General features: G+C 39.7%; 1 pseudogene; it reads left to right on the top strand.

The window, feature by feature from the left end:
* The first annotated feature begins 1078 nt into the window (after window positions 1–1078).
* LOC111560335 lies at window positions 1079–1175 on the top strand (annotated as a pseudogene).
* The last annotated feature ends 15046 nt before the right edge of the window (window positions 1176–16221 follow it).

Here is a 16221-nt window from a genome sequence, read left to right as displayed (position 1 = left end):
ATGGACTTTAGGTGATTATGATGTGTCCATGTAGGGCCGCCTTCGGTGAAAAAGAAAAAAAGGTATCACTGTGGTGAGAAGTATTGATAACGAGAAAAGCTATGCATGTGTGGGGGCAGGAGTTATATGGGAAATGTCTGTACCTCCCTCCCAATTTTGTTGTAGACCTAAAACTCCTCTAAAAAATAAAATCTTTTTTTTTTTTTTAATATTTATTTTTGAGAGCAAAAGAGAGAGAGCATGAGTGGGGGAGGGGCAGAGAGAGAGGGAGGACAGAGGATCTGAAGTGGGCTCTGCACTGAGAGTGGAAAGCCCGATATGGGGCCCAAACTCACGAACTGTGAGATCGTGACCTGAGTTATAGTCGGATAATTAACCAACTGAGCTACCCAGGTGCCCCCAAAGTAAACTATTTTAAAAAAGAAATCTTTAAAAAAAAAAAAAAAAGAATAAAGGGCACCTGGGTAGCTCAGTTGGTTGAGCTTCAACTCTTGATTTTGGCTCAGGTCATGATCCTAGGGTCATGGGATTGAGCCCTGCCTCAGGCTCTGTGATGAGCATGGAGCCTGCTTAAGACTCTCTGTCTGTCTGTCTGTCTGTCTCTGTCTCTCTCTGTCTCTCTCCCTCTTCCTCCCTCCCCTGCTCACATGTTCTCTCTATCAAAAAATTAAACTAAATTACATTTAAAAAGAAAAGAATAAGATGTTCTTTTAAAAAAGGAACATTCAGGGGCACCTGGGTGGCTCAGCTGGTTAAGTGGCTGACTTTACCTCAGGTCATGATCTCATGGTTCATGGGTTTGAGCCCCGTGTCGGGCTCTGTGCTGACGGCTTAGAACCTAGAGCCTGCTTCTCATTCTGTGTCTCTCTCTCCCCCTCCTCCACTTGTGCTCTGTCTCTCAAAAATAAATAAACGTTAAAAAAAAATTTTCTTAAGGAACATTCAGAAAAATCAAAAGTTCTTGGAAATTACACGTGTAAGAGTAGAAATTAAAACTCAATAGAAATGTTAGGAGATAAAATTAAAGAAACCTTCTACAAAGTATAAAGCAAAAACACATAGAGTGCTCCCTTCAGCAACACATGTATTAAATGTGTTTATAGGTAAATACAGGGAAGATCAGCATGGCCCCTCACAAGGACAACACACAAATTTATGAAGCATTCCAAATAATAATAACAGTAACAACATCAACAACAACAACTACAAGTACTGGTGAAGAGGTGGAGAAATTGGAACGTGTGCACAGCTGGTAGAAATTTAAAATGGTGCAGCCACTATGGAAAATAGTCTGGCATTTCCTCAAAAAATTAAACACAGAGTTACCATATGATCCAGCAATTCCACCTCTGGGTATATATCCAAAAGATTTGAAAGCAAAGACTCAAACAGGTGTTTGTACACCCATGTTTATAGCAGCCTTATTCACTCTAGCCAAAATGTAAAAGCACCCCAAATGCCCTTCATGGACAAATGACAAATAAAATGCTGTATGTACACGCAACGAAATATTATTCAGCCTTAAAAAGGAAGGACAATCTGGCACATGCTACCACATGATACTAAGTGAAATAAGCCAGACAAGAAGGACAAATACTGTATGACTCCACTTAGATGAGGTACCTAGGGTAGTCAAATACATAAAGACAGAAAGCAGAATGGAGGTCACCAAAGCCTAAAGATGGGTGGTAATAAGGAGTTAACGTTTAATGAGCACAGAGTTTCAGTTTGGGATGATGAAAAAGTTCTGGAGACAGGTAGTGATGATGATTCCACAAAAAAGTGAATGTACTTAATACCACTTCACTGTATACTTAAGATGGTTAAAATGGTAAATTTTATGTTTATGTATATTTTACTTCAATTTTTAAATTAATAATGCAAGCATTTAACCTAGAGATACAGAAGCAAATATTAAAGGAACAACTCTAAGAGTTGAAGTGTTTTCTTCTGATCATAGGAAAATGGTGGGGGAAGGGATGCTGTTTTTCAAGCAAGCTTTGTTAAATTACTTATCTCTTTAAATTATGTGCATGTAAAACTTTGATAACACTATAAACAACAGTCAAAATAAATTTGAAATAATTTTGTTTCAGCCTCTCAATTTTATAGATAACCAAATCATGGAGTGGATAGGACCTCTGGCCAACGTGATCTAAAACAGTAAGTAGCAGATTAAGAGGTTGAACTAACATGTTCTAAAATCAAAGTTCAGCATCTTACCACAGCATCTTGCACCCCATAATAGCATCTTCCTGAGTGTCCTAAAATAAACTTCTGGGAGTCCTGCCTTAAGCCCTCTTAAATACTTTTCTTCATGTTTTATTAAATGCCTAATAATACTACAGATGTTTCCATTTTGCCTAGCACTATTCATTAAAAATGAACTTTTTTCTAATCCAAACACACTTCTTAAGTGACATACTTTTCCAAATTTTCTTTTCTATCTTTTTAATTCAATTGAATGGAATTTTTGAGTCAGGCATGTAATGTTGCTCCCTGAACAGTTGGAGAGTCTTTCCTGTTGATGAATAAGACACTGTTTATTTCTTGTGTGCAGTATTTTGTACTGAACCTAAAACCCTAACCATGGTAACCTTTTTGGCAACAGAAAGCATTTCAGTTCAACTCAAGTCACCAGTTGAATATTAATTTTAATGTTACTTTTTCCTTTGGAAATATATCATTATAGAGAGCAGTTAGACTAAGCAATGACGTGTAATTTACCATGCTTCCAACTTTAGAATAAAACCCTATGTGAACACTTCTTCCAACAATACTCCATTAGTTATCAGTTGAACACATACTGGGCATCTATAAAATGTTTTAAAGAACTGTAAGGACCTGTCATAAGCATATTCTTCAACACTGACAAAGTGGATTTTCCCAGAATAATGTGCTTGATAAGCCATCAATCTTAGAACTCTAAATGAGATTTATTATGCTTTTAAGATACCACTCCCTATCACAATATTGCAGTTTACTATGTATGGCTTCTAATTTCTAATCTATATGACTGTCTCAAGAAGATTGTGTGCTTCTGAGGTCAAGATAGCACAGGACTACATACATAATAAATGCTCATTAAGCATCTATAATAGCTAAGTAATGATCAGGGTATGGAATCATGGAATGTTAAAGCTGAAATGGGTCCTAAGGATCTATGGGTCTAACTACCTCATTTTATAATTAAGGAAATACTAATGAACATTTGAGTGGGCACTTCGGTCAGACATTTCATGTGAATTTGCTCACAGCAGCCCCACTAGACATATAAGGAAAAGGAATCAGAAGTTCAAGTAATGTGAACAGGATCACACACCTGGTCAGTGCTAACACTGGGACTCCAACCAAGGTGATTGGAGACCAGAGTTTGTGCTCTGATGAAATGTAGATATAGATGTTAACTGATTTACACGTGATCATGTGGCTGGCTGCTGACAGTCAGGCCTAGACTTCCGATCGGCTGACTGCCTGATGCAGTAGCTCACTGTCAGATCCACTGGTGCATATATTAGGTTAAAACTGAGCTTCTGGGGGCTGCTGGGTGGCTCAGTCGGTTAAGTGTTCGATTTCGGCTCAGGTCATGATCTCACCATTCACGAGTTTGAGCCCTGTGTAGGGCTCTGTGCTGACAGCTTGGAGCCTGGAGCCTGCTTCAGATTCTGTGTCTCCATCTCCCTCTGCCCCTCCCCTGATCATGCTGTCTCTCTCAAAAATAAATTTAAAAAACATTAAAAAAAAAGGAGTTAAAAAAAGAAACAAATCCAAAACCATGTCAAAATGCCACAGCTAAGGGAAGACAGGGAAGTGGGACCAGGCCTTCTGCCTCCTGAGGCAGAGCTGCACCTCACACACATTGTGGTTCCATGTGCTGATGGAGATCTCTGTCTCCCATGATCTATAAATCCATATTCCAGACATATCCTTCTGGAACTTTCCATTTTTCCAATGATATTCACTTTTATAAATATTTCTGATCTCTGATTTACTCCTTACCCATTACTCTCTGTATCCGATCTAATTTATGCTCAACCTCACATTAGTTCTTTGCCACTTGCCTCTTGCTCAGTGGAAAGTTGTGGCTACCTTCACCATTGCCTCTCCTCCTAACACTGCTGAAGTTCTCCTTCCTCCAAGGGGGCAGGCTGGAGGCCGGCATGGCCTTCATCATGCTTGGAATGGCAGCAGCTATGGCAGGTCCAATACCAAATCCAGATCCAAAGAGAAACTGTGCTGGGACGCATAGAATATGGATTTCCTATCAGCTGTCCAAAGGGATCAAATCACACAACAAAAATGGGGCATACTTTTACCAGTGAGAGTCATAAGGCAAGAAGGAACCAACAGATAAATTCTCTTTCTTTCCTACAATCAACAGATAAATTCATTTTATTTCTTTCCTACAATGAATTGTCCCTTTTTACAGTGGTTCCATTAAGCTTATATGAAGACATCCTATCTGACCAAGTAGAAGCTGTATTTCTTTGGAAGCTTTGGCCAGTGCAGTAATGTTCCACCCTCCCTCTCTGCCTCAAACTCTTTTCCCCCTCTCTTTTGCTGCCCTGGGATTGCATTCCCCAATAAAACATTCTCATGAACACTTTGTTTCAGGTTGTGTTTTCTATCCAACTCATATCATAAAAGCTTAATTTGAGGAGGAGTGAAACTCTTACAAACTAAAAATACCCTTTCACAAATTCAGCTGGCAATTATTGACATGAACACTTTTTTCTGAAATCTCTGAGTCCTGGCAATGGGGACAGGAGATATACAGGAGGAAGCAGAAGAGGTAGAAGGTAGAGGCAATGCTCATCTCAGGTCTCACTTTTCTCTCCAGTTTAAAAACAGTTAAACGTCTCTGCTCTCAGTAGATATTTGATATTTATTAATGAACTGAGAACCTTGAAGTCCTCAAGTGAGATGAGGAGATGGGTATATATATTCTTTTTTTTTTTTCAATGTTTATTTATTTTTGGGACAGACAGAGACAGAGCATGAACGGGGGAGGGGCAGAGAGAGAGGGAGACACAGAATCGGAAACAGGCTCCAGGCTCTGAGCCATCAGCCCAGAGCCCGACGTGGGGCTCGAACTTACGGACCACGAGATCGTGACCTGGCTGAAGTCGGACGCCCAACCGACTGCGCCACCCAGGCGCCCCCTCTATATTCTTCCAAAATATCTAGAATATCTATCTAGGCAATCATTGCTAGTGCGAACTCTTCAGATTGCTGGTAAGTTCAATGACAAGGGCCAGAAACTCCCTTCCCTTTGAAAGTTAGATGTTAGCTACCCCCTCTGATCCTGGAGAATAAAGAAAGTTTAACTTATGCGAAGAAAGGCCCAGGGAAGCAGCTGGCAACTGTCAGAACTCAAAAACACCAGCCTACCTGTATTAATCATAGTTTTTATCTTCTATATTTTATAATGTTTAAACATTGTGGAGGCCTTGAACACTGCCCCCCCTAGGGTTAGCTAATTTCTATGGACTTTTTTTTTTTTTTAAGATTTTATTTTTAAGTAATCTCTATATCCAACATGGAGCTCAAACTCACAACCCTGAGATCAAGAGTCACACACTCCACCAGCTAAGCCAGCAAGATGCCCCTGGGTTAGCTAATTTCTAAAGATAGTAAACAACTAGCCCATGAGCAAACCAACCAACTGCAAAGCCCAAAGCCCAATCATTTCCTTTACCAAACCCTCACTCACCAAGCCAATATTGCCCCTGCCCTAAATCACTCCAGGGCAAGGTACTAGATAGCTTCTATAGCCCAGAGCCTGTAGAAACCACCCAAACCACCCAATCCTAATAACATGCCCTGCCTTGCCTTTCTCAAAGACACCACAATAAAGGCTTGTACTCAGGCTTTCTCCTCCTTCTTCCACCTCCTGACCCACCCTGATGCTTCCCATGTTGCCCTGCATAGAATGCTGTCTCCTTTTTCCAGAGACCTATGAAAATGAACTTTTCTTCCTTCATGAAAATCATGTATACATCTGTGTGTTTTACCATGTCTGATTAAAAACAATCCTAAGTACATTTTTCTTTTTTTTAATATGAATTTTATTGTCAAATTGGTTTCCATACAACACCTAGTTCTCATTCCAACAGGTGCCCTCCTCAATGCCCATCACCCACCCCCCCTGCCCTCTCCCCCCCCCACCCCCGCACCATCAACCCTCAGTTTATTCTCAGTCTTTAATAGTCTCTTATGGTTTGGCTCTCTCCCTCTCTAACTTTTTTTTCCCTTCCCCTCCCCCACGGTCTTCTGTTAAGTTTCTCAGGATCCACATAAGAGTGAAAACATATAGTATCTGTCTTTCTCTGTATGAATCATTTCACTTAGCATAACACTCTCCAGTTCCATCCACGTTGCTACAAAAGGCCATATTTCATTCTTTCTCATTGCCAAGTAGTATTCTATTGTATATATAAACCACAACTTCTTTATCCATTCATCAGTTGATGGACATTTAGGCTCTTTCCATAATTTGGCTATTGTTGAAAGTGCTGCTATAAACATTGGGGTACAAGTGCCCCTATGCATCAGCACTCCTGTATCCCCAAGAACATTTTTCAAGACATCAGCCAAATAGCATTCCTCCTCAGAGACCTGACTTTCAGCTGCATGGGGCCTCTTCTCTAAGTTTCTAAGTTTTAATAATTTCAACCTCTTTCCTTCACTTCCCCACAACTAGAGGGTGGTACTTCCTTTTGCAGCTGCTACATCTATGACACAGTGCTTCTTTTACTTTTTCAGTTAAAGATTCTTTTCCCCTAGTCAACAGCTTTTCATAGTAAACTTTCTCTGTCAAAATAACTGTTATGTTTTCTGTCTCTTGACTAGACCCTGATGAATACACAATTTTATGGTTAATCCTGGCACTTGGGTTTGCATCAGGGCTTAATAATTTATCAATAGCTCATGAGATATTGCCAAGGTAGGGGGGAGGTGTGTGGAATAAGCCCAGCCAGTAAAAATTCTGGGAAATCAAAGAGATTCAGATCAACTTTTGATGTGTCATTCTCAAGAAAATAATGCTAAATTTCTCATACTTGCCAATTCCTCATCTTATGCAGCTACGATATTATAAATCTTCACCTTTTATTAAATCAATACAGGAGACATATCCAAGTCTCTATTGTCAATAAAGGTCATGATACATTTCTAATCTTATGAAAATCAAGAGGATTTCAAAAACATATGTCTTTGTCAGTTGGGCCACTATAACAAAATACTATAAATGGGTTGGCTTATCAACAAACACTTACTTTGCACAGTTCTGGAGGCTGGAAGTCTGAGATCAAGGCACCAGTAGTCAGCTCCTGGTGAGAGCCCTCTTCTGGATTGCAGATTGCAGACTTCTCTTTGTATCCTCACATGGAGCGAAGACAGTAAGCTATCTGTCTTGCCTCTCCTTGTAGGGGCACTATTCCCATCAGGAGGGCTCTACCCTCATGACTTAAATACACTTCCAAATACCATCACATTGAGAATTAGGATTTAACATATAAATTTGGAACATAAACATTCAGTCCACAACAATGTGTATAACATGACACCTATTATTGTGATAATGGGTAATGGGAAATACAGTTATCCCCAGGTTATCAAAAATTTGCATGAAGCCACTTTGCTTTTTATGAAGGACCTACATTATTACCTGTTTTTGCTAACTGAAAGAAATCCAAAGAATATTTTCCCTTTTATGAGAAGGGGATGAAAAAAATAGCATTCAGCATTTGTTTCCCAGCAAGCCATTATATAGGCAACGTGCACCCCAAGAAGCAAAAGTAGAACCACCAAAGTCCTTCCCCAGGAAGTACACTTGGCATCTCAGCATCAAGCCTCCATGGCTTTAAACTATGCCTGTGAACATCCGTATTTTATCTTGATTTATTTTGTGTATCCATCAGCAAATTGTGTCTCAAAGTATAAGAAAGCCTAAGAGGTTATTTTGGGGGTCTGGGCATGCTCATATAAGTTAAAAATTGCCTCTTTGCTTTTCACCATTTTGGCTTATAAAAGGTTTCACAGGAATGTTCTACTTGCAGATAGGGGAAACATGTACTCTGGAGTAGGTGGCTAAGTGCTTGGGTTCTAACCCAGCTATACTGGGCATAGACTTGGTAACCTGAATTGGTAACCTTGGGAAAAGCATCAGCTTCTCTGAGCTTCAGTTTCTTTATCTGTCAAATAGGATTATTAATACTAATTATTTTACTTACTTTATAGGCTTACTCGATTTCCTAAATATTTAGAGGTCACCTATAAGCAAGATCTTATGGTAGGCATTCCATGATGTACAGAGACAAGTAAAACATGTACTCTGCCCTCAAGTTTATAATCCAGTATTTTTCTATCATTCAACAAACACTTGTAAAATACTTCCTACCAGCACCATGCTAGGAGCTAAGAATACAGAGATGTCTTCAAGGGGCTAAGAACCTAATAGATAAAATAAAGGGAGAGATAACAAGAACAAGAGGCAGAGTGTGCAATGAAAGGTTGAAACAAGTCAGTGTGACATTTAAAGGAATAGAAACCTACACCTAGTTGAAAAGGTAAGGAGAGGCTTTGTGGATCTCATGCCATTTGAACTGACCATGAACAAAAACCTAAAAGAAGAAAAGATGAAGGGAATGACCCGAAGGGTGAGCCTAGTTAGGGGTCATAAGAGCCTGAAGTGGAGTGGAGATGGTAGAAATCAGACAGAAGGAATAAATATAAGTGATATTAGATGAACAATGCTTGGAAATCCACGTGGGAAAATTATAATAGTAACTGAGAGTTATGGACGAGGATACAACCATGAATAAGGTGAGTGTGGCTGCTGTTTTCAAGGACCTATAGATTGATTAAGAATAGTAAAATTTTTTAAAGTTCCCCTAATATGGTCTCTGTTTTAAAATATAGTTTAGACATAGAAAAATTGGAGGTTCGGTAAGGCTGACAGACCAGGAAACAACTGCCATTAAAAAGATGGTTTGTTATATTCACAGATCCCAAGGGGAGGGGCCCAGCATGCCACACCACAGGGGGCCACGCAGGGAAGCCCCCCTGGGTCTGTCAAGAGGCAGAGGAAGAGGGGGGAAGCATGGGCAAGAGTCTTTACTGTGGTTTCCATGGGGAGAAATGAATGAGGCAGGGTAAGCAGGTTTGGGATTGGCTCCAGTGGGCTCTGGGATTTAGGAGCTGTCCCCAGATGATTGGTACTTGGCCTTGGGTTGATTATGGCAGGTGGCCCTATGTAGGACGAGATCGGGCGCGTTCAGGGTGGTATGGCCGTAGACTGGTGGCCCTATGTAAGAGAGAGCCTGATAAGGAAGGTAGTGAGGGTATGACCCCTGCAGGGTCAATAAGGCTCCAGATGTCAAAGCATCAGAATACAGAAAATAAAACACATGATTAATACAATCTCCTTAAAAATAGGGGAGTTTATTTAGTTTTGTATCCCTGGCATCCACCACAATACTTTGCACACAATATGGAAAGACTTCATAAATATCTGTTTAATGATCAGGTTAACATATCCTAACTTCATGAGAGTTTTGGACAGCTCTAACACACCCTTGGGCATCAGCTCCGTAGTCACTTTGTTTGGGAGATCTGTTCAGATTCCTCAGACCAAGCTGGGCACCCCTGCAGTGGATACTTACTGCAATGTATCTCCCGGATCCCCCTCCAGCATGGGAGAGCGGACAGCAGACAGCCTTCAGAGACTGCCCTTGGGAGATTGTGAATAAAAGTTAAATAAATAAATGATCCTTTTAAAAATTAAAGATACTATTAAAAACTAAAAATGAAAAGTAAATAATATTTCTTTTGTGGTAAATCTACTTTATATCCTAGTTAGTGTTCTTTCAATTTCAAGAGACAGAAATCCAACTCAAACTTGCTTAAGAAAAAAAAGGCAGGGGGGCCTGGGTGGCTCAGTCGGTTGGGCGGCCGACTTCGGCTCAGGTCATGATCTCACGGTCCGTGAGTTGAGCCCCGCGTCGGGCTCTGTGCTGACAGCTCGGAGCCTGGAGCCTGTTTCAGATTCTGTGTCTCCCTCTCTCTGACCCTCCCCCGTTCATGCTCTGTCTCTCCCTGTCTCAAAAATAAATAAAACGTTAAAAAAATTTTTTGAAAAAAAAAAAAAGGCGGGGGGGATTTATTGGTAATATGACTGAAAAACTATCTTCAGTCATGGCAGCTCTCCACCTTCATTTGTCTCTCTTATCTATTTATCTCTATGTATGACCTCATCTTTGTTTTTTTGTTTTTTTTCCAACTGAAAATAGCCTCTCTCTGTTTGGGGACAATGGCCTCAAGCAGCTCCAGCTTACCTTATACTTAACAGCTCTTGATCCAGCAAGAGGAGAGAAACCATCTTCTTTTTTCCCAGAATCTCTATGTAAGTTTCAGAGGAAACTGTGAATCCTGTCTGGAGATAGAAGCCACACTGGTTACTTGAACAGAGAGCAGGTACAAAATAGCAGTTACTAACTTTAAACTAAGGATGGGTGAACAGTGAAAGACTAAGGACTAAAGGAGTCCCCTCCTCATCAAAAATGAGATTCAGGCCTCTTTGGAGAGGGCATGGCTAGCATGAGAACCAGAAGCTTACTGGTGGTCAAAGAAACTTGCCACAGGGTGCTGGCCAGGACCAAACAATGGAAGCAGCTTGCCATTGTGGGAGGGTGTAGTCCAGCTGCAACTGGTCTGTTAAAGAAATTAACTGTTGCCAGAGGGTGTGGGTGGCTGCAGAGGAGGAGAGCATGGCCTGAGGATATAGGTAGAATTGCCCTGCTAGCCACTAGGCTTACACCCTAAATAACAGTAATAATGGAGGATTAGGACCTGGAAGGGAATTAGCTTCCTGCTACTATTGCCTTGCAGGGTCACTCCATTGCCCTCTACTGATGGACTTTAACGTTCCACTAGTGGGTGGAAGAGAAATGTTTACAGGGCCCAACTTTAAGATCACAAAGCGAGGCAAAGAAGGATGGATTTGGAATTGACAGACAATGGTTAGGCACTTTCCTGCTTGGATCATATGTACAACCCTGAACCAATCACTGTGAATGAAGACTTTCATTAGCTAAAACTAAGCCAGGGTCACATGCTCATGCCTGTGCAGTGGTCGAGCAAATGGCAGCGGGAGCAGGCCCACTGCCACACAGGGAATGACTTCTCCATGGAAAAGGTGGATTCTTCTACCAGAAGAAAGGAGAGTGCTAGCCAGAGAGAAAAAAATAGATACCCTTTGTATGTTGTATGTTGACCTATATATGTCCAGTTACATTTGGAGTTGCTGATATAGGAAAGGGAAAACCAAGGCCTTTCCCTAGGACTGATAGCTACATTTTAATTCATTTAAGAGACATTTATTAAGCACCTTCTATGAGAGGAGCTCATCTTACCAGTCCCAAACTACTGGCATCTTTGTGGACATGGGTTGAATTAAAAGGCCTAAAAATGAAAAGGCAGTTTAAAAAGGTTGAGACAAGAAAACAATACCTTTGTTTACAGGTTAAAATGTCCTAAGAAATATATCTACAACTGTGTAGCAAAGTTTTTAAATACTACTCCTGGTTGAGTTGGAGCAAAGCAGTATGGCCCAGTGGTTCAGAGCACAAATTGTAGAGCAAGACTGCCTGCATTCACATCCAGCTCCACTGCAGTGTAAGATTGGGCAAGGAATTGCCAACTTGTGTGAAAGTTTTCTCATATGTAAAACTGGAATGACAATAAGACCCACCTCATCGGAGTACTGGGAAGATTAAATAAGCTAACATCTGTAAAGCCCTTAGAACAGCACCTGGCACATAGTAAACTCTATACAACTATTAGGCATTTATTATGAATTGGCTATTATTAGTTAGATATCATATAATGTGATTTCTCTTAACTAATTTGAAGTCCCCTTATCTCCAAAATTAGAAAAAACCTTGCTTGAAAACTTAACTACTATATGTATATTAGCATCCATTCTATAGAAATAGTTTTATTATTTTCACTACCTTATGACATTGAGACATTCTCTTTATGAACATAAATCATATATTCTATGGAGCCAAATAAAACCAAACAAAAACTTGCTCTTCATGTTATTCTGTAGCATACAGACGAAAATAGAAACATTTTCTTTATAACCATTCTTTAAATGTTTGTGAAATTGTATGAAAAGACAAATTTTTCCCTGAAAATAAATTTTTGCATATATCTTGTCAAAATAATATTTTTTATAAGAGTACTTTTGGAATTTCCTTTTCTTTTTTGCTTTTAAAAGGAAACTGCTTCTATAAATCCATTGTTTTTAAATGACACTAGAACATTCCGAGCAAGAAATGTACTCCATCTCTGGCTGAGTCAGAGAAACCCTCTCCTTAATGAGGACTCTGGCACTGACTGTGAACCACTGAAGCTTTTCTATTGTGACATATTCTGCAATATTAGTGATAAACTGAAGTCTGAGGGATCAAGTATCTCAGCAAATCCTCATCAGTGAATGTTAGAATGTCGGGGAAGGATGGGCACAAAAAGAAGGAATTGCATTTCTTTTCCTTTCAGGGATAGGGCTGTATTCTCTGATAACTCTTACAACAGAGCTATGGGACCATGTGGAGCATCCATAACTGGAAGAAAACAAATGGAAACAAGACAAAATGCCAGACAAAGTACATCTATTTGGAATGTATCCTAAATCATCAGTGTGTGTGTGTGTGTGTGTGCGTGTGTGCATGTACACACACACACACACACACACACACACACACATACTGTCTTAGTCCATTTGGGCAACTATAACAGAATACCATAGACTGGGTGGCTCAAACACCAAACACTTATTTCTCACAATTCTGTAGTCTTGGGAAGTCCAAGATCAAGGCGCTAGCAGATTTGGTGTCTGGTAAGGGCTTGCTTCATGGTTCTTTTCCCAGTGTCCTCCTCAGGGAGGGAACAAGGGAGTTCTCTAGTGTATCTTTTATAAAGATAACCCCATTCATGAGGACTTCAATCCATGACCTAATCAACTCTCAAAGGCCTTACCTCTTAATTTCATCACAATGGGAGTTAGGATCTCAACACATGAATTTCAATACATTCTAGTCCATTGTATACACACACACACACACACACACACACACACACACACACACACATATTCCTAAACTAGAATTGCCAAGAAATACTTTGATTGAAGAACAAATATTTCTTGGATTAAGATATGATATGATACCATAATAGAATTTTTTGTGTAAAAAAGATTAAATATTTTGATACTAATATTGTCCTGTTTCCTACAAATAAAAGTTTAAGAAATCTAACATAGAAATGGCATTTTTATTTTTTTTAAATATAATTTATTGCCAGATTGGTTTCCATACGACACCCAGTGCTCATCCCAACAAGTGCCCTCCTCCCTGCCCATCACCCACTTTTCCCTCTCCCCCACACCCCTATCCACCCTGTTTGTTCTCTGTATTTAAGAGTCTATTGTGGTTTGCCTCCCTCCCTCTATGTTTGTAACGATTTTTTTCCCCTTCCTTTCCCCCACGGCCTTCTGTTAATTTTCTCAAAATCCACATATGAGTGAAAACATATGGTATCTGTCTTTCTCTGCCTGACTTATTTCACTTAACATAATACCCTCCAGAACTGGCATTTTTCAATCTGTATATAAACAAACATAAAAAAGCATCATGTTCAAGACTCTCATAATGGAGAAGATTTAGTTATAGTAACATTTTATTACTAATGACATTCTTACCAAAGGTAGAAATAATAAATACGGGACAGAGATGCATTACCCTCTTTGTCAAACATTAAGGAGAGCTAAAATGCTTCCACAGAACACTGTTTCCTCATGGGGAAAATGGGGACAATCATATACCTACCTCTTAGCTTTGCTGGAAGACTAAATTAAACAATGTATATTGCAAAGGCCAACATTCAGAGTCTGGCATTGATTAGTGCTGATAAATAGTATTTTCCCTCCTCTCCTGGAGGGCAGTCCAGGACTTAGTGATATGAGGGCATACACAACCACAGCCTTGTGCTTAAGCAAAAGAGATTTGAAATACGGGTCTAGAAAGAAGACACAGAGTTGGGGCCCAGCCTGTATTCACAGTGTTTACCACTACTTCATCATGTACCTGGAGAGCAGCCTTGAGAAGAGCAGAACTTTGGCAAACAAACTCCCAACTCGGCAAACTCTGAAATTCCAGAGGGCCAATTAACTACTTGAGCCCTGAGCTCTGTGCAAACCAACACTCCTATAATTTGTGAATGTGCAAAAGGGAGAATAATATTATCATTTGTGCACATTATTATCCTGTAACTTATGGGCAGGTAGACAGGTAGAACACTTACTCCTAGCTATTTTAAGCAAATAAATAATTCTATGGTTGCAAGGGAATGTATAATTTTAAAGACTAGGTTAGAAAGCGATTAAAGCAAAATTCCAAAACTGAAAATTGAAAGCAAAATAGTTCTTTAGTTTCTGGGAAAAAAATAGTAAGAATAAAATAGATCTGGACTATTTACAGATTAGATTTTATAGTCCACTCTTCTAGTTGTGGGTCGTGTAGAAACCAGGCTTCTGTTCCTCTGTGAGTCTTATATGCAAGAAGGCCTTTTCTTCTGAGTTATCTGTCTCCCTGTACACCAACTGGGCTATCTCTATATAGACATAAGCTTCATTACTTTACCCAGGATGGTGGACTGGCTGGGCCTCATTAGTGAAACAGTAGCTACTAAAAATTCCTTCTCTGTAGAAAATATATTTAGGAGATATTGGAGTTAAAAATAATAAATGTTCCCAGAAAAATGCCATTTTTCCCAATGGTTTCTTCATCATCATCCCCATTGACAATTTCATAGCATTTCAGAAAATAAATTTACAGACTAGAATAGTCTTTGGCCATGAGGAAAGAATGTTTTTGTAGCTCTATTAAATATTTCTTTAAAAATTATTTTTTAATGTTTATTTCTTTTTGAGAGAGAGACAGAGCATGAGTAGGGGAGGGGCAGAGAGAGAGGGAGACACAGAATCTGAGGCAGGCCCACAGGGTCTGAACTCACAAACTGTGAGGTCATGACCTGAGCCGAAGTCGAACCCTTAACCGACTGAGCCACCCAGGTGCCCCAGCTCTATTAAATATCTAAAAAAAAATTTTTTTTTAAGTAATCCCTATGACCAACGTGAAACTTGAACTCATAACCCTGAGATCAAGAGTCACATGCTCTACCAACTAAGCCAGCCAGGCACCCATTATAGCTCCCTTAAATATCCTAATGAACACATTTGGGGGTTGTATTTGTTACTTTTCTATAACATCTTCTGTTGATGCTAGTTTCTAAAAGTTTAGTACTCTATTCCTCTGAACTGACAAAGAACTTAGGGTCTTTAAAGATTTTCCTTATTTCCATTGTTGATGAATTGTCATTGTGATTTGTAATTCTTTGAAGGTTGAATCCTCTGATTCTTTATAACTTAGATAATGTTTTGATAGATTGGTCTTATAGGATGATTTAGAACCTTAAAAAAGACATTTATTAGCACTTTAGTATGAATTTTTCCCTATGACTGTCAAATCAATACAATAAGAATATTCACACCAATGGCAAATCATTCCTGAACACACTTATTGATAGCAAACATTTCAGTTTGGAACTAAAAGGTCATTATGTCAGTTCCTGAACCTCTAATTTCAACATTATTTAAAACCATGCTGGAAAACATAGCCACTCTTTTTTTAAGAACTTTCAGAGAAAGTTGTAGTATTTCCTTCAGAAGTGCAGTTGAGACTCTCACAACTAATGTCCATGCATTCATGGCAACAAGAACAAAGGGATATTGACACAGGATAAATCACTGGTAAAACTAATAGCTGTCTACTCCAGCTATGAGGATATATAACTGCAAAACCAGCTAGGCAAAAAAGGAAGGAAGGAAGGAAGGAAGGAAGGAAGGAAGGAAGGAAGGAAGGAAGGAAGGGGCAACTGGGCCACCTGGATGGCTCAGTTGGTTAAGAATCTGACTTCAGCTCAAGTCATGATCTCATAGTTTGTAGGTTCAAGCCCTGTGTCGGGCTCTGTGCTGACAGCGCAGAGCCTGGAGCCTGCTTCAGATTCTGTGTCCCTCTTTCTCTCTGCCCCTCCTCTGTTTGCACTCTCTCTCTCTCTCTCAAAAATGAATAAATGTTAAAAAATTTTAAACAAAAG

This window comes from Felis catus, chromosome B1, assembly GCF_018350175.1.
Source record: "Felis catus isolate Fca126 chromosome B1, F.catus_Fca126_mat1.0, whole genome shotgun sequence".
NCBI lineage: Eukaryota > Metazoa > Chordata > Mammalia > Carnivora > Felidae > Felis > Felis catus.
This window is presented reverse-complemented; position numbering and strand designations above follow the sequence as displayed.